The following is an 18,696-nucleotide window of genomic DNA, read 5'->3' on the forward strand; positions in this document are numbered from 1 at the left end:
GATGTGTAACCTCAATCCAATCATGAGAATCACTCATCTAACCCAAAATGAAAACGATCTTTAAAGGAAAAAAAAAGATTGTGTACTTCAAAAACATTTTCACAAAAGACAAAGAAAAGCTATGAAAATGCTTTAGGTTAAAGGAACAGAGAGACATAGTAACTAAACACAATCCCTGATGTTAGTACTAGAGGGGAAAATACTGTAAAGAACATTAAGTCAATTTACAAAACCACAACAGTGGGCATTAGGCAAATTCAAATAAAGGTTAAGTTTACTGATGTTGATACTTGTACTTTTGTTATATGAGAAAATATCCTTATTCTTAGGAAATACACTACTCAGCAGTAAGGGGCTGTGATGTATAAACTTACTCTCAAATGGTTCAGATAAAATAGTATGCATACTTACGTGTGTGTGTGTGTGTGTGTGTGTGTGTGTGTGTGTGTATATATATATGAGAGAGAGGGAAGAAAGAAAGATCATGGATAAAGAGCAAATGGGCAGGGGGTGGTGGCTCATGCCTGCAATCCCAGCATTCTAGGATTCCAAGGAAGGTGGATCACTTGAGCCCAAGAGTTAGAGACCAGTCTGGCGAAATCCAGTCTTTACAAAAAAATACAAAAAATCTAAGCAGATGTTCTGGCACACACGTGCAGTCCCTGCTACTTAGGAGGCTGAGGTGGGAGGATTTCTGGAGTGTGGGAGACAGAGGCTGCAGTGAGCCAAGATCATGCCACTGCACCACTGCACTCCAGCCTGGGCAACAAAGGCAGACTCGGTCTCATAAAAAAAACGTAAATGATGTAAAATGTTAACAACAGGCAAATTCAAGTAAAGAACATGTAAGTTCTTTGTATTATTTTTATTTTTGCAACTTTCTTATACTACCGTGCCGCATTTACAATGGTTCAACTTAGATTTTTCTACTTTAAGTTGGGTTTATTAGGGTATTAAATGCTTTTTGACTTTCACTATTTTTTATTTATAATAGGTTTATCTGGATCTAACCCCATCATTCAGTCAAAGAGCATCTGTAATTTGAAATTATTTCCAAATAGTTTCAGAAAGTAAAATGTTTGGGTACCACTTTGGGATATAAAAAGCTAACTGCTTATGTAACTAAACAAGATTCCTGTACCACAGCTAAAAAATGTATGATATGTATCAGAAATATATGGGCTTAATGACAGGAAGTTCACTATCAATCAATAGTGTGATGGTACCAGAGCACATCAACCGAAGTTCTCAGTCATCGGCCTGCTGAAGACTCTGCAATATGTGATGTACAGGAACAGTGAAAATAACTCAAGATACCAAACTAAAATGAAGAAGATATATAGGGACCTGACTGCTAAGGTTCACCATATGGAAATAAAGTATGCACCATTCTGTGGTCCTCTCGGCACAGAACCGCAACAACTAGGCTCCTCAGATGATTCCATTCTTAGGTCTGGAGTGGAGCCTGGGGATCCCAATTGCTCTCAAGTGCCCTAGAAGATAGCTACAGATGCCCGAAGGACTACACTATGGCTACAGGTTCTAGCTGACCCCTCGCATGCTGGGAAGCCCCAGCTCCCATTAATGTACATGGTTTGTTCTTTTGAAGAAATCTGAAGATTTCTTTACAGGATATGAGTAACATCAAGAAGGGTGGTTTCCATCTTAAATCAAATGACCTGATGACTCAGTACAGAGAAAAAGATGCTAGGGTTAAAGGATACTTTGCATCTCCTCTGAGTCTGCCCAGAAAATTCCTACACATCCTCCAAGAATTCTGCTCAAGCATCATTTTTTGGGACCGATTCCTACATTCCCTTCCTCCAGGCTGGATGAGACCACCTCTTTTTGCTCCACGAGCCCAACTGTCTCAGGACCCTTCTCAACCTTGTGCTGAAACTGTTAATTTTCCTTCCCTGTCTCTCCCTCTAGGCTGCTCTATGAAGGAAGGAGAAGGGCTGGACTGGTGACTTGGAGACAGAATATCAGAACTCAGCTGGGGACATCAGGAATTGAGGGTGCTGGTGGGATATGCCATGAAGATGGTCGGGAGTGTGCATCTCAGAGGAGTGGTTTGAGCTAAGTGTACAAATTTGGAAGTTAGCAGTTTGGATAAAAGTTCTCCACTTAGACCAGAAGCAACTACACAGATGAAAGAGAACGAGAACAGAAAAATATGGACTGTTAGAGAACGTCAATACTTAAGGCATGGAAAAGGAGACTATAAAGAAACAGCCAGAAGTGTATGATAAAACTACCAGAGCTTATTGTTGCAGTATAGAAATAAGGCAAAGGAAATGAGAGTTTCAAGGATACTTTGACAGTCAAAATGTAGTATGATGGAGAGAAGTCAAGTAACACCTAGTATGCAGAATCTGACACTAAATACTAACAATAAGAGTTAAAATGTGATCTGAATTACAGTGAGATGGACGATAACACTGAGACTGAAACACACAACAAGGACCTCAAAGGAAGAAAAGTGAGGTGACCATATCCACAGAAAGAACTCAAGCTGTCCGTATGCAATAAGCTAGCCCACATCCAGGTACCATCCTCATTCCAGCTTTAGGTCGTGACTCAAATGAGGAGACACATGAATTTTCCAAGACGATAGGTAAGAGTTTTATTTCACTTTGCTGCAAATATATATGATAAAAGTCAAACATTAAAAATTACGTGATGGTATTTTGTTGTTGTTGAGATGGAGTTTTGCTCTTGTCACCCAGGCTGAAGTGCAGCGGCATTATCTCAGCTCACTGCAACCTCTGTCTCCCATGTTCAAGTGATTCTCCTGCCTCAGCTTCCCAAGTAGCTGGGATTACAGGCATCCACCACCATGCACAGCTAATTTTTTTGTATTTTTAATAGAGACAGTGTGTCACCATGTCACCCAGGCTGGTCTCAAACTCCTGACCTCAGGTGATCCACCCACCTTGGCTTCCCAAAGTGCTGGGATTATAGGTGTGAGCCACCACACCCAGCCTTTAATTTTAATTTAATCTATTTCCTACTGTCAGGACCATTACTCCTTTATTTATAACCACCCTATAGTCTTGGCATAAGGTTGGCTATTCACATTTTTATGAAGTTAGAAAACACATGTGATGATACAAGGAGTCTGGTCTGCAAGTTTTTATCATATATGAGATTTTGGTTCTGCAGGCTTTTCATCAATTCTGTGGGACATTTTTCCAATAGATTCCTTTCATGCTTAAGTGAGCCTCGTTGATTTCTGTTTCTTGTACCCAAGAATCCTAAATAACCAACATTTTATTTCACTAATAAATTTTTTACATTATCATTAATTTCATTAACCATTCTATTTTAAATTTTAGTAAATAAGAAAAAAAGACCAGACCCTCAAAGTAAAGGTTATCCCATTAGAGTGAATATTAGCTCTCTGAAAACAACACCCTATTTTTCTCTCTTCTCTATGAATGACTGGAACCTTGACCAGAGCCTGGATTCCAATCCAAGAATTGGTACTTGGTAACCACAAAGCATATTTAAAGCCCAATACATAGTAAGAAGTCTCAATATATGTTTGTGAGTTGAAAATATACAACTCTTTATTAAAACATTTAAGGGTCCTGTAATCCCAGCACTTTGGGAGGCCAAGGCAGGCGGATCACGAGGTCAAGAGATCGAGACCATCCTGCTCAACATGGTGAAACCCCGTCTCTACTAAAAATACAAAAAATTAGCTGGGCATGGTGGCGCGTGCCTGTAATCCCAGCTACTCAGGAGGCTGAGGCAGGAGAATTGCCTGAACCCGGGAGGCGGAGGTTGCGGTGAGCTGAGATCGCGCCATTGCACTCCAGCCTGGGTAACAAGAGCAAAACTCCGTCTCAAAAAAAAAAAAAAAAAAAAAAAAATTTAAGGGTCAACATTAATATTTCTATTTACCATTTATTTTAAGAAATTAAATATTCCTTTAAGAAAAAAATTTAAAGTGTCAGCTTGAATGAGATATTTGCCTAGTGGAAGAGAAGAATTTCATTTTCCCTGGGGGACTTGACTACATGATCATGTTTGTAATGTTAAAATATCTGTCCCTGCACAGTGGCTCACACGTATAATCCCAGCACTTTGGGAGGCCAAGGCAGGACCCTGTTTCAACAAAAGAACATGTAAGTAACAACTGAGCTTTCTGTTTCCATGGGTTGTAATTCTTTCCTTTGTCCACCGTCCACTCTAATTTTCACTCCCTCTCTTATCCCAAACTTCTCTATGTAACTCCATCAGGTTCTTGCCTCCCTTTCTCATTTTCAGCTAACACATTCCTAGGCTGATGTGATTCAAGTTCCATTTATTTTTTATTTATTTTTTTGAGACAGGGTCTTACTGTGTCACCCAGGCTATAGTGCAGTGGCGCCATCTCAGCTCACTACAGTCTCAACCTTTCTGGCTCAAGGGATCCGCCCCACCCCAGCCTCCCAGGTAGCTGTGACTGCAGGCATGTGCCACCACAACCAACTAATTTTGAAAAATATTTTTATAGACACAGGGGTCTCACCATGTTGTCCCAGTTGGTCTTGAATTCCCAGGCTCAAGCAATTTGCCTGCACTGGCCTCCCAAGGGGTTGGGATTACAGACGTGAGCCACCATGCCCAGCTCCATTTTCAATTCTTCAAGGAAAGGTATTACATTGTGGGTTAGAAACTTGGAGTCAAAAGAGAACTAGTTCCTACGTGTCAGCTGAACATTCTGAAATTGCATTCTTTCAAGGACCAGTGTGATATTTACAGTTTTAGAGTCAGGATTCTTCACAAGAAAGGACTGTTGATGTGACAAGGAGGAAAATGTAAAATAGTTGGCTTCCTATGAACAATCAAATGAAACCCTGGAGAGTGTCATGTCCCCTGCTTATGACAGAACAAACATTTCTGCTCTTAATCATAAAAGTAATTTTTAAGTATTATACACGTATTTCTGATGAGCAATGCAATCCCATTATCTTTGCTGAAGAAAAACAAGTGAGAAAGTGAGTAATTCTGAATCAGATTTTAACTGCAAATAGAAGCAACAATTTGAAAAAAAAAAAAAGAAAAAAAGGACAGCAAGGTCTAAAATTAAGTTCCAAAGATCTTACCAATGTAAATACAGTTTGTTTTCATACATAACACATTTCGAAATAAAAAGTGATTTAAAAAATCTAAGCAAAGGAAAAATAAAGCTCAAACAATGAAAAGTCTAAGAAAACATCAAAGAAATTCCTTTCCATTATTTTTACTTTTAAAGGATAATTTTTATACAAACATGTACTTTGCCTTACTTTTTATTTTTAATTAATTTTAAAATTTAAATTTTTATTTTAAATTTACATAACATTTACCATCTTAACCATTTCAGTAGCAGTAAATACAGTTTTCTAGTGCTAAATTCATTCACTGTTGTGCAACCAACTCCAAATCTTTTTCATCTTGCAAAACTGTAACTCTGTACCCATTAAACAAGTGCCCGTTCTTACCTCCCACAGCCCCTGTCATCTCTCATTCTACTTTGTCTCTATGAATGTGACTACTCTAGCTAGGGACCACATATTAATGGAATCACACAGTATTCGTCATTTCGTGACTGGCTAATTTCACATAGCATAATGTCTCAAGCTGCATCCACATTTTAGAATGTGTCAGAATTTCCCTCCTTTTGAAGGCTGAAGAATATTCCATTACATGGATATACATACTGCATTTTGTTTATCCATTCAGCTATTAATGGATATTGGGGCTGCCTCTACCTTCTTTCACTTACTTTTTTGTTGTTGTTGAGAGAAGGTCTTACTCTGTCACCCAGGCTGAAATACAGTGATATGATCATAGCTCACTGCAGCCTCAGCCTCCTGGGCTCAAGCAATCCTCCCACCTTTGCTCCCAAGTAGCTGGGACTACAGGCATAAGCCACCACACCTGGCTAATTTTATTTATTTATTTTTGTAGAGATGGGGTCTTCTAACTATGTTGCCCAGGCTGGTCTTGAACTCCTGAGCTCAAGTGATCCTCCCACCTCAGCCTTCCAAAGTGTTCTGATTACAGATATGAGCCGGAGCATTCAGTCTTCACTTATTTTTAAACAATTAATTTAACTAACCAGGCATAGTCCTGGAGTCTGATCCCTTGCCTCCAAGAAAATACAAATGTTAGAAAGAAGAAAGTAGGGGAAAGGTTGGTACACCATAAAGTGTGCAGCAAATGACAACATTGCTAGATTCTGATGAGGGTTTTCAGACACCAGCAACTTCTTCAAACCTTTATTTGTGAATATGAATAGGAACATACATATGCTAGATGCTAAAAATGCAAGGACCATACCTACTTTGAGGGCCATCATGGCCAAAGGACAAACATCTAACCCGTAAATAATTATAAGCAACAGGGAAAATAAGGCGATAGAGAGGCACACAATGGCCCAGCCCCTTTGCTGTGCAAAGGGGCTCAGCAAAGTTTCCCCCTTTGCACACCTCCCAAGCTGAGTCTCAAGAAGGAGCAAGAGTCTGGAGGGTCAAGAGGAAGGGGAAGGCACTGCAGATAGGGGACAGCAGAATAAGAGAGGAGAGAAGGTGAAGCACAGGCTTGGAGGTAGAGCCCAAGTCAATGAAAAGGGAATCCCAATACGCAGAGCTCAAAACAGAAAGGGAAAGGCAAGCAACAAGACCTGATTAATGATCAACCAACAGGAAGAAACAAAAAACCTGCTGGAAGGTATGCATTGTGGGATACTCATTATTGTGCCAGAGTGAACCTCCTCGAGTAGCCTTGTCTGCAGAAAACCAGTGTTGGCCCAGGAGTATAAATTTAAATTAAAACTAAAGCAGTGAAAGCTGACACTGATTAAAAGTTATAGACTTCACGGCACTCCTCATTCCATTCATGAAAATATTTTAAAGGACTAAAACACATCCCCAAAAAGGCCACTTTATAAAATCCGAACTTACTTATTCTCTGGCTTTTCAAATAGGAGCAACTTTCCAAGTTACTACATTACAGTTTTACATTATCATTTATTTATAACATCTGCTTCCTTCCAAAATAAATGCATCAGCTACTATTTTTTTTTTTTTTTTTTTTTTTGAGATGGAGTTTCACTCTTGTTACCCAGGCTGGAGTGCAATGGCGCGATCTCAGCTCACCGCAACCTCCGCCTCCTGGGTTCAGGCAATTCTGCTGCCTCAGCCTCCTGAGTAGCTGGGATTACAGGCACGCACCACCATGCCCAGCTAATTTTTTGTATTAGTAGAGACGGGGTTTCACCATGTTGACCATGATGGTCTCGATCTCTTGACCTCTTGATCCACCCACCTCGGCCTCCCAAAGTGCTGGGATTACAGGCTTGAGCCACCGCACCTGGCCCGTCAGCTACTATTTTATGTTATTTGCTATTCATGCTTCACAGACTAATGGAACTGTAAAGGGCCTATAAGATTATGTGTCTACAGAGTTTTTAGCCCCCAGATGCTCCAGGAGGTGCTGCATCACCAAAATGGGAAAGGAAAGGTCTGTGCCCTGCTTAGGGGTGACTTCAGGAGACCACTGTGTGAACAGTCATGACAATGCAATGACACCTGCCAGCCAAAAAGAATGTGGGTAGTGCTAGAGGAATCAGTGGAGTCATCTTCAGATAGGCGACATCCTTTATTCACTTTTCCATTCATTCACTCACTCATTCATTCTCCTGTTTGGTGTCTTGGAGGAGTCAGGCACTGGTTCTCAGGCTAGAGTTGTTCATACAGGAACACTTCATCATAGGAATTACCACTTAGGTGAGGTTTGAAGCTCCCTGGTTAGCAATGAGAAGAAAGTATACTAGGTAGAAAGAGGGAGGAGACCAACACAGCTTCAAGGAGTGGCAGCTGGGGAGTCAGCAAGAGAAGGGTCAGAGGTGGGAGATAGGAACAGGTGGAGCCAAGAGCACAGGTCAGGGGAGGGGGAGCACGGAAAGCCAGCACAACTTCTTTTCCTTGTTAGGAGGAAAGGAGTAAGGATGTGGAAATGTACTTGCATTTCAAGGCAGGGAGAGGCAGGAAATACATCAAAGAGCAGCGACAAGATAGAGTCAGTGAGCAGTGACAAGATACAAGGTGGCCATAAAAATGGCGAGCAAAGGCCAGATGTGGTGTCTCACGCCTATAATCCCAGCACTCTGGGAAGCCAAGGCAGGTGGATCACTTGAGGTCAGGAGTTCAAGACCAGCCTGGCTAATATGGTGAAACCCCGTGTCTACCAAAAATACAAAAATTAGCCAGGTGTGGTGGCACAAGTCTGTAATCCCAGCTACTCAGGGGGCTGAGGCAGGAGAATTGCTTGAACCCAGGAGGTGGAGGTTGCAGTGAGCCAAGATTGTGCCACTGCACTCCAACCTGGGCAACAGAGCAAGAATCCATCTCAAAAAACAAATAAATAAAAAATGGTGAGCAGCAACTGACCAAGAAGGAACCATGGTGGAACAAGATCTATGAAGGACGTGTTTAACACACAAAGCTACCCCTATTGCAAAACTTACGTCCTATTGTTACTAAATGTCTGAATGAAACAATTAACTCCCCTTGCTGGGATCCCATGATCACCAAGCATGCACTGGTGTGGGGTAGGTCTATCTTCCCACAGAGAAAGGAAACAACTCATTGACTGTTTTCTCAATGTGCACGTTGGTTTCTTGCAAGTCTGGTGAAGGTCCGCTGCTGAAGGATGTTCAAGCCCCGAGTCTATAAAAGTAGCAGTTCCAGGAAAACAAAGGCTTTCCCAAGCTAGGCCCTGGTAGGGCCTCTCAGCAACTTGGTAACATCCCTGATCTCTGTACTGTGATTCAGCAGCATTGTGAGCACTGCAAAATCCAGCCCATACCTGGCAGCCCTGCTTATCTGCTCCCCAAGTGTTCCCTGTCCTCCTACTCTGGTAGCTTAACTTTAGAGCAGAAACATCCTATAACTTTGCATTTGCCCAAGTAGACCTTAATCAGCGTTGGACTACTTCTCTCTCTTTTTTTTTTTTCCCCTGAGGCAGTCTCACTCTTGTTGCCCAGACTGGAGTGCAGTGGCAGGATCCACCTGCCTCGGCCTCCCAAGATACTGGGATTACAGTCGTGAGCTATCACACCTGGCCTACTTCTCTATTCTGTAAAGTTTACTTTAACTGTGTTCTGGTATTATCTCAAGGTCTTAATAATTATGGTCTACGTGGCGTTGTAATGACATTGTTCTCTTTTACATCATCCAAGTTATTCTCAAAAACATTAAACATCACAAGGCCCAAGATTAGGACAGTTCCACATGCCCTTCAAGTTGGCCCTGAATCACTTAAGCCTTTTAACCATTTGACTTTCTACTTAGAAAAGGATTTGGGAGAAATTCTCCTTCAGTTATTTTTGTTTGTATTATTAACTTTTGGCCAAGGTTTTTTTTTTTTTTTCTATTGTTAGTAACTGAAATATAGTCCTTTATGAAACTCTACATACACCTTCATTTAAGTAAAGGGCAGTTCATTATTATAAAATCAGATCATCATCAACTACTTCGGCTTTTATTATTTTATCTTAATAGTATAATAAGTTTATTTTATTTTTTTTTTATTTTTTATTTTTAAAAAGGAAAACCATCAAGCAAACCTCTAGAGGCATTTTTCAAATGAAGAAGGAAGGTGAAGGGTGCTTTCTGAAGATATGTGTCTGCCGAGTGCAGCTTACCTACTTTCATTTTTATGTCTATTGAATCAGTTCTAGAGAAAAAAAAAAAGACTCATCTGCTGCAGATAGGAACCATATACACAGCTTCCTCTTTCATACCATTGCATGTCAGCATTAATGATATTTTTGAGGTACTTGTTTCATTTTATATATTTAAGTTTAGCCTTGTTAGATGTAATAAACTATCTTATTGCATAGAAACTCAAAATTACTGGTTACAAGAGCACAACTAGAACAACGTTCCAAAGATTTACATTTGTCCCCAGACTAAAACCAGGCTTGCAATCCATAAGGGTACTATTCTCAAAGAGTTCTAGACAGCATCCCTATAAGACATTTTAAGTCAGAAAAAAAGCCCATTCTTCAATTTCCTAAACCATGGTATCTAAATACTTATTTTGTAGCAAAGTCAAAATTAGAGTAACTATTTGATGATAGGGTGAATATTTTAGAAAGCTCAATATCCTGTCCCAATTTCCAATGGGAGAACACATGTTCCTATGTAAGTGAATTCTTTTAAAAAGATGTAACTCTTCCAGCTCTCTGATTGGTTTAAGTCACTTGCCACTCCGAGAAGAGATATATGCTTAGAAAGTTGGAAAAGTTAGATACAGCTGTAGCTGTTACAGCATTTAAGAAGTGAATGAAAAGGATTTAATGGAGCCAAGTAATTGTATTATTTTGGAAAAACTATCAGTATCTTGAAGTAATAACTTGTTATTAAGCAAATTATTCAAAGTAAAATGAAATTTAACACATTTCAAACATAAACAGAATATTGAATGCAAAGTAAGTATACCATGCAAAGGTTTGTTTCTTGAGTGAAAACAATCACTTACCTGGGGGTTTAAGAAGGGAAGACTAGGGGGTGACTACATCATTCCTCCTCTGGGTCAAAATTACCTTGGCTTCTCTCCTTGAAATAGGAAGGTACCTAAAATACAACAAAATAAAATAACTTAAGCCAACCCTTGTAAATTTCCATGTCTTAAATTTATGTGATATTACAAAATGGGATAATTATAAATCACCTAGTATATAAAACACAATTCATCTGAAAGTATTACCCCAAAAAACATGATGGTATTTGTTTTCTATTTCAAAGAATAAAATGCAGACTACTTGTTAAAAAAAAAAAAAGATTTTAAATAGTGATAACCAAGTGAAAATGATAACCATGTCTAAAGGTATGTAAAAATCAAGCTGAACATTTTCACGTGAAAAAGAGCAAACCAAAAAAGCTGACCTCACAAGAAGGAAATGTGCCCGATTGCCAGCGAGCCGCTTCCTAACTCAGCTCTGCTTCCAACGCTCTAACAACCCCGAAGTCACACTGGGGTTTCCAGGTCGGGGTCAGGAGGGAAAGTGCTGCCCCCCTCTGCAAAGACTGCGTTCAGCGCTGCCACTTAAAAAAAAAAAAAAAAAAAAAATGGTTCCATGAAATGAAACGTTAAAAATTAGAAAATCCTCCTCTTTTCCCCAGGGAAGGAAAGAGTGCACACCCTGGGAGAGGATGGGAGGAGGGAGGACCGCCAGCCTTCCCAAGGCACCCCAAGGGCTGCCGCCGCGCAGCGCCACTGGTGAGGATCGAGTGCATCTGCCCAGGGCACCCCCGGCCGCGCCTGGAGCCTCCCACTCCCCGGGGAGAACGGTGGGCGCGTCCCAGGGAGCACGACACCCGCGGAGAGGGCGTGCGCGAGTCCCATCGGGTGCCCCGCTCCCCTGGGGGCCGTGTGAACCCTGGACCTGCCCTGCCCCTGCCTTGCAGGGCGCGTCAACGGGCCCCAGTGCATCCCTGTCTTTTGGGAATATCACTGGAGGAAATCACTGTGTCAACTAGATAAAAGCAGAATGGGAAAGAGGTGTGAGCAAAATACTCTGGAATGAAAGGCAAGGGGAAAATACTCTATAAAGGGATTAAGCCCTTCCTGTTAAATTCATGTCAATAATGTTATCTTCAATTATCCAAGGCACAGTCCTCCTTCCTGAATTGTCATGATTTTTATCCCATGTCTTTATAATTCAAGTAATAGCAAATAGACATCTACACATATATTTGCTATTATATATACCTACATATACAAATATATACATATATACATATACAAATATACATTTATTTGCTATTACTGTGTGTACACACACACACACACACACACACACACACACACACACTATTGCTCCCATTTCACATGCAGGAATTAAAAAAAAAAAAAAAATAGGAAAAACAGATCTAAAAAGCTCCAAAGGCCAACTGGTAAGTCTCACGTCTGCAGACAGCTGGTCCCCACTCTCTCCATGGGGATGGCCTCCAAATGCCATGTCAGGTTTTCTCTGACTTACTGACATGAACAAAGTCCGCAGAAGTGTGAGGTGCATCACTATAGAGGTTTAGAGTCAATTTTGTACCCACCCACTCTCACCCCAGTTCACTATGGGTTTAGTGCTGGAGTGGGCTGCCAATCGCCCGGGATCCCCTCTCTCCGCCCCAACCAGGTGCCTCTACCGCGGTGCCTGCGCCACTCTCACCACCCACTTTCACCTCTGCATGGCCAATTAATCTATGTCTAAACCGAATTGCAGTTGGCAGCAAGGCAACAGTGCCTAAGTGGAATAATCACTTGGACCCGAATCTGAGTTGTTTTCCATCCTGGACAACAAATAATGTTACTTCAGCGCCTGCAGACCAAGAGTTGAAATGAGCTTATAATTTGGCTTCCAATCCATCTCACTTTCTGATTCTCAACCTGTGTTTTAGCTTGCAGGGGGCAGTTCTGAAGGCTCAATCACTGCCGTGGTCTTTATGGATATCCTTCATGAATACTCTTTGCCGTCTAAGTAAAAAGGGGGGAAATCTACATAATCCAAAACCACATTTGTTTTAATAATGAAAACAAATAGACTGTCAGCTGGTACCTCCACATAATCATTAATAATCTAATTTGTACTTTCCACTCCAGCAACTTGAAGAACTGTTCACAGTTTTCTCATCTACATAAAGTGACCCACATACATCCAGCCCTGGAGTGCCTGGTACCAGCAATCCCAAACTGCAGGTTGAGAGCCATGGCATGGTCCGGCTCCTCCCTCTTTTTCTAGTAGGGGAACTCATTAAAAGCCTGTTCTTCAGCTCTGGGAAGTACATGTCTCCTTAGCCATTCCAAGCATGATATTCCTCCAGAGAAAAATCATCTGAAGCTAGTAACTGAAAAAGAAAAAGACTAGAAGGTGAGCCCCCTGGCAAGATCCCCTTGGTGATCAGGGTGGAAGTGGAACAGCATCCTGAAAAATTCTAGAAGGTGACCACAGGTATGCTATCAGCTAACGAGAAGTGGGTGTGTTCAACTGGACAGATGGCTTTATGGGAAGAAAAGAGAAGGAACATCAACAGCACATCTACAATGTGTCCATACACCCTGCAAGCTATGTTACACAAGAACTCATTCAAACCACAATGCTATGGATATGTGCATTACTATTTCTACTTTAGAGATGCAGAAATGACGCTCAAATATGTTAAGTAACCAGCTGGGTTCATACATGGTGAAGTCAGGATTTTTCTAACTTGCAAAATCAAACTCTAAAAAGGATAGCAAGGCTTTGCTCTGTTGACTTTGCAACACGCCTTTACCTGCAAGACAGCCTTCACATATGAGTGTTTAAAAGTGAGTGTGGGGCTTACAGAACACAGCTGCATGGAAGTGGTGGCTAGGTAGATGTGCTGCCAGCAACCTAAGGATGCCATGTTGGCTTTAGGAACACAGGCCACCCTGATCCCCTATCATTCCTTCATAAGAAATCACAGTGACAAAAACGCACCGTTCCTATCAAAGAAATACTAAGTATGTGTGAAAAGTAAAACCTAAATCCAGGAAAAACTGCAGGTAGAGCAGATATAAAACCTTGCTTTGTCCAATTCAGAAAGTTACAATGACATCCCTCTGTCTAAATTTTCACATCAGCCTGGCCAACATGGTGAAACCCTGTCTCTACTAAAAATACAAAAATGAGTCGGGGGTGGTGGCAGGCACCTGTAGTCCCAGCTACTCAGGAGGGCTGAGACATGAGAATGACTTGAATCCGGGAGGTGGAGGTTGCAGTGAGAGGAGATCGTGCCACTGCACTCCAGTCTGGGGGATACAGTGAGACTCTGTCTCCAAAAAATAGATTAAATAAATTCTTGTATCCAGGTCTCAGTCTCCTCCCCTGTCCTCCGATGCCCAGTGTGTTCTCCATAGCTTGGCACAGAGAGTGAGGATTCCAAGTGAGCGTTATAGAAAAGCTCGTGTGTCATCACAAGTGTTAGTTACAGTAAGAAGTGAGCAAGAGGAGGCAGGATGTGGGTGAGAGTGGCTGAGAAACCATCGATGGAAAAATCATAGACTTGGTTCTGGAAGATTTTCACTTGAGATTCTAAAGATTGTAAAGTCCATCCCACCCCACCCCGACAGAAAGAGTTTGGCAGACATTCATTAGCAGTCTTCTATAAATAAATCTGCTTTCAATCATCTTAAAAGAAGTTTACCAAAAATTGTCTATTGAAAAGAACAATTAAAATAGTGAAAATGAATACATCGAGATCAATAATGTTTTTGTTTCTTTCTTTTTTTTTTTGAAACAGAGTCTCACTCTATCACCAGGCTGGAGTGCAATGGCACCATCTCAGCTCACTGCAACCTCCACCTCCCAGGTTCAAGCGATTCTCCTGCCTCAGCCTCCCCAGAAGCTGGGACTACAGGCATGTGCCACCACACCCAGCTAAGTTTTGTATTTTCAGTAGAGATGGGGTTTCACCACGTTGGCCACGATGGTCTCAATGTCTTGACCTCGTGGATCCTCCCGCCTTGACCTCCCAAAGTGCTGGAATTACAGGTGTGAGCCACCACGCCTGGTTGACATCAATAATATTTTAACCATCTAGAACTCATTCTATTTAATGTACAATTAATAAGTGAAAGTTCTCAGCATTTTAATGTCCAAAGAGCTTCAAAAACTTAATGGATCCAATGGTGTGAAAATATCCATCAAGTTGCACTAAGTTCCAAGGCTTACTCACCTCCATCTATTTAAAATCTTGAATCTTTAGACCCTCCAAATCATGTCTGTGTCAGACATGCTGATTCCTGAAATGTGAAAAATAAAAAGGGAAGACTAAAAACCCTCTTCTCCATCAGCACGCCTAAAATAACAAATGAAAAACACTAAGAGATGAGATATGTGTCTGCCAACGAAAGCGTCCCAGTGAGATCGTCTTTATGCATATGTGGATGATTTTATATGTATACAAAATTTATATATATTTAAATCTTGATGGGAACTTCATTTGTTTAAATCAGTGAAGTCCTCTATGTTATGGCACTGGAGGACAGAGCAGAGATAGGGTCAGGAACTGTGCAGGCAACTTCTAAAATTATCATCTTTCTCTAGAATACGTCTCAGAAAAGAAAGGGCTCTTAGAGGCTACACATTATAAATTGGGTGTTACTATACAGTATCCTTAACCACATTCCTTCCACATTAAATAATTTTACTGCAAATAGTACAACTGACTTTAAAAATCATGAGTTCTTCCCCCAAAAGATTACTCTCCTGTTATTTTGTCAAATGAAAAACAGGATCTTTGTGTCCTGGTCTCGAGACTACAGGATTCAGACTCAATGGAGTAATTTGTAATTCCTTTGTTTTTTAATCCTTTCACTGAAGTGGGTCACTCTGATTTTCTTCAATTTCTTATCCCAACAAATGGGATAATCTCAGACAACAAAATTATGGTACTAAATTATTTAAAGTCTCTTTTAAAAGGTATGAGTTAGCCAGGCGTGGTGGCTCACACCTGTAATCCCAGCACTTTGAGAGGCCAAGGCGGGCAGACCATGAGGTCAGGCATTCAAGATCAGCCTGGCCAACATGGTGAAACCTTTCTCTACTAAAAATACAAATATTAGCCGGATGGGGTGGCGGGTGCCTGTAATCCCAGCTGCTTGGGAGGCTAAGACAGGAGAATTGCTTGAAACTGGAAGGTGGAGGTTGCAGTGAGCTGAGATTGCGCAACTGCACTCCAGCCTGGGTGGAAGAGTGAAAATCCATCTAAAAAAAAAAAAAAAAAGGTATGAGTCTATTATTGCCTTAAAGAATATCAAATAATATTTTCCTTATACTTCAAAGATTTATATTTACCAAGTGCCTCCAAAACTCTCCGGTGGGGACCCTGCATGCTCTGGAGTTGAACTATTTTTACATTGTCAACATGAGAACCACTAACATAATCGAGAATGAAGTGACTCCCATCACATGCTAACTGGAGATATAAATGATAAGCTATTATAGTATAAAAAAGGACTGACCAATTTAGACTGGAGAGGATCCGCATTATAACTAGTCTCTTGAAAAGAAAGTAAATTGCTTCTGTTTGTCATTGGCTGCGAGACCAGTAACACAATCTTTCTCCTAAATCAGTGAAGATGCAGACGGCTGATGTACCTCCATAAAAGAGAGCTATTTTCCAGCACACAGTCTGCAATGCCACAGTTACACTCAACATGCAACTGTTCGTTTTATTAGACACCCTCTTCCAATAAATCCTTCTGGGCTAGCCCTGCTCTTATTAGATACTGCAGCCACTCAGCCGATGCTAGATGCCATCACAGAGCCTAATGAGGCCTGAACAATGTTTCAGGAAGATCAGCTGCACTTAATCCTGTCCAAAACACAAAATTTGGCTTTTCATCTTAAATGAGTTACTGTGAGACGTTAGACAAGTTATTAACTCCTATGAGTCTCCATTTCCCAATCTGCAAAATGAAAGAGTTGGACTAAATCAGTGATTGTTGGTGAGGGAGGATGATCTTCATCTGTTGTTTTCCCAGCCCTAGCTGAGAATCCTTAGGTGTGAGAAGATATGTTACAGATGGTAACAAGATACACCAATAAATGATGAAAATGCAGACAGCACTGAGACTGAGATGTTAAGACTAGGGAAGAGAAGCTCAAAAAGAGAACAAACTCTTCTAACACTTAAAGTTTTAGACTTCCAGAGTATAAAGATTTCAGCAGGCTAATTGATAAAAAGTAGTTAGACAATCAAAGAGAACAACCATGGTTAATTCATTAGCCAAATGTCACCTCTCATTGTGGTCTTTTCATCACATAGCTGGCTGAGTTAGCAGACACAACTCTCTATTCACAAAAAGTAGACTCACCCCCAAAGGTGATACCATGGATCACAAAGAAGAGCTCATCTAGGATGCATGGTCCCAGGCAACAGGGACACCTATACATGGCAGCCCAAAGAGAACAAATTATACATTCCAACACCTTTTTTTTTTCTTTTTTTGAGATGGAGTTTTGCTTTTGTTGCCCGGGCTGGAGTACAATGGAGCAATCTCAGCTCACCACAACCTCCACCTCCTGGGTTCAAGTGATTCTCCTGCCTTAGCCTCTCAGGTAGCTGGGATTACAGGTACTCGCCGCCACGCCCAGCTAATTTTTTGTACTTTTCGTAGAGACAAGGTTTCTCTGTGTTGGTCAGGCTGGGTCTCAAACTCCTGACCTCAGGTGATCCGCCCGCCTTGGCCTCCTAAAGTGCTGGGATTACAGGTGTGAGCCACCGCACCTGGCCAACATTCCAAGACTTTATACACCAACACACCTACTCCAATACAACAATGGAAGTAGTGACATGGGGGAGAGCACAGGTGTGTGGTTCAGAAATGCCAAGTTCAGTCCCAATTCTGCCATAAAATAATTGTGTGACCTTGAGCAAGTCACCTGCAAAATCAAAGTATGGAACAGATCATCTCCAAGTTACCTTCCAGTAGAGAAACTGCACTTACTTTTTATTATTCTAATAAAAATCTATGTGCCACTAGAATCTTTGTAGCATCTTTAAGGTTAGTACATTTATCTCCATTACTGGCTCACTTTTTAAATTACCGAATTCCCAGCCTTTTCGGGCAAAGACAACACTTAGGACAACTGCCCAGAACACAAGTTTGAGATGCAGCATGAGTAAAGTTTGTTTTCTCTGGCTTCTTTACAATTCCCTCTGGCTGAATTCTACTCTGTACTCTGCCAAGTCTCTGTATTTCTGGCAGTGAGGCTTGATCTATAGTATTCATAGGGCTGGTGACACTGTGATAGATGAAGAAATTAAATCTTTTACCAAACTTGAACAGGCACTGTGAATGGCAATTTTTATCTTCTTCCTTCCCAGATGCAGGAATGTCAACAGTTGAGAGATACTATGATGAAGATAGAAAGTCATTGCAAACATGGACTTGCCTCCCAAATGGTCTCTCATTATCTTTCAAATGTATTACTTTTGCTGTATCAATTTCTCAGTTTATTTTGTGTTACGCTCCAACTGCAAGGGAATTGAGAACATACTGTCCACATTTTCAAAAAAAAGACTCTAACGTTAACAGAATAAATCTTTCGCCATGAAAACGAAAACTTTGTGTAAATATTTATATAATTAAATTTATTCCATCAATCCATTGGGTTACGCGGGTGGAAGAACTTTTTTTTTTTTATATTGAGATTCAGGGAGTCAAGACACAATTTTAACCTCAAGATTCAAATAAATAAATAGTAATATTGCTTGTAGATGTCATTTAAAAAGATTTATGCATACAGAATATAAACGGGTGTTGCCCTCAGGGACCCTACAATTGCTGTGTATCATTTGCTATGCATACTAGATAATGAAATTTAAAAACGTAAATGGGAAACACAGATATGTTTCCTCAATAAATATTTTTAAATCGTTACAATGTGGTTTTCATTCAACACCATAGCCAGGTAAGCAAGACAGGGATAAACAGTGAACAAAGAAAACACTATTGGAATACTCAGCAATACAAAGGAATGAACTATTGGTACACATATCAGCATGGATTATAATTATGCCAAGGCAAAGAAACCAAACAAATGGCATACATACTGTATGATTCCATCTATATACAATTCTGGCAAATCGGTGTTCACCTGGGAAAGGGGGATGAGAGAGGCAAGGA

General features: G+C 40.8%; 1 protein-coding gene across 9 annotated transcripts in view; it reads right to left on the minus strand.

Moving 5' to 3' along the window:
• Window positions 1–18,696, minus strand: part of CSGALNACT1 (chondroitin sulfate N-acetylgalactosaminyltransferase 1) — a 359,476-nt gene that overhangs the window by 192,265 nt on the left and 148,515 nt on the right. For 6 of the 9 annotated variants that reach the window (XM_012435253.2, XM_064368806.1, XM_064368809.1 and 3 more), the window contains exon 2: window positions 10,522–10,616. The gene's annotated coding sequence lies outside the window, so the exon portion shown is untranslated. Of the gene's footprint in view, window positions 1–10,521; window positions 10,617–10,713; window positions 10,871–10,928; window positions 11,093–11,184; window positions 11,202–18,696 lie in introns of those variants that run through there. The other 3 variants (XM_064368812.1, XM_012435251.3, XM_012435252.2) reach the window with 3 other exon arrangements.

This window comes from Aotus nancymaae, unplaced genomic scaffold (genome assembly GCF_030222135.1).
Source record: "Aotus nancymaae isolate 86718 unplaced genomic scaffold, 86718_ANA_hifiasm-v0.15.2.pri h1tg000079l, whole genome shotgun sequence".
Classification (NCBI taxonomy): Eukaryota; Metazoa; Chordata; class Mammalia; order Primates; family Aotidae; genus Aotus; species Aotus nancymaae.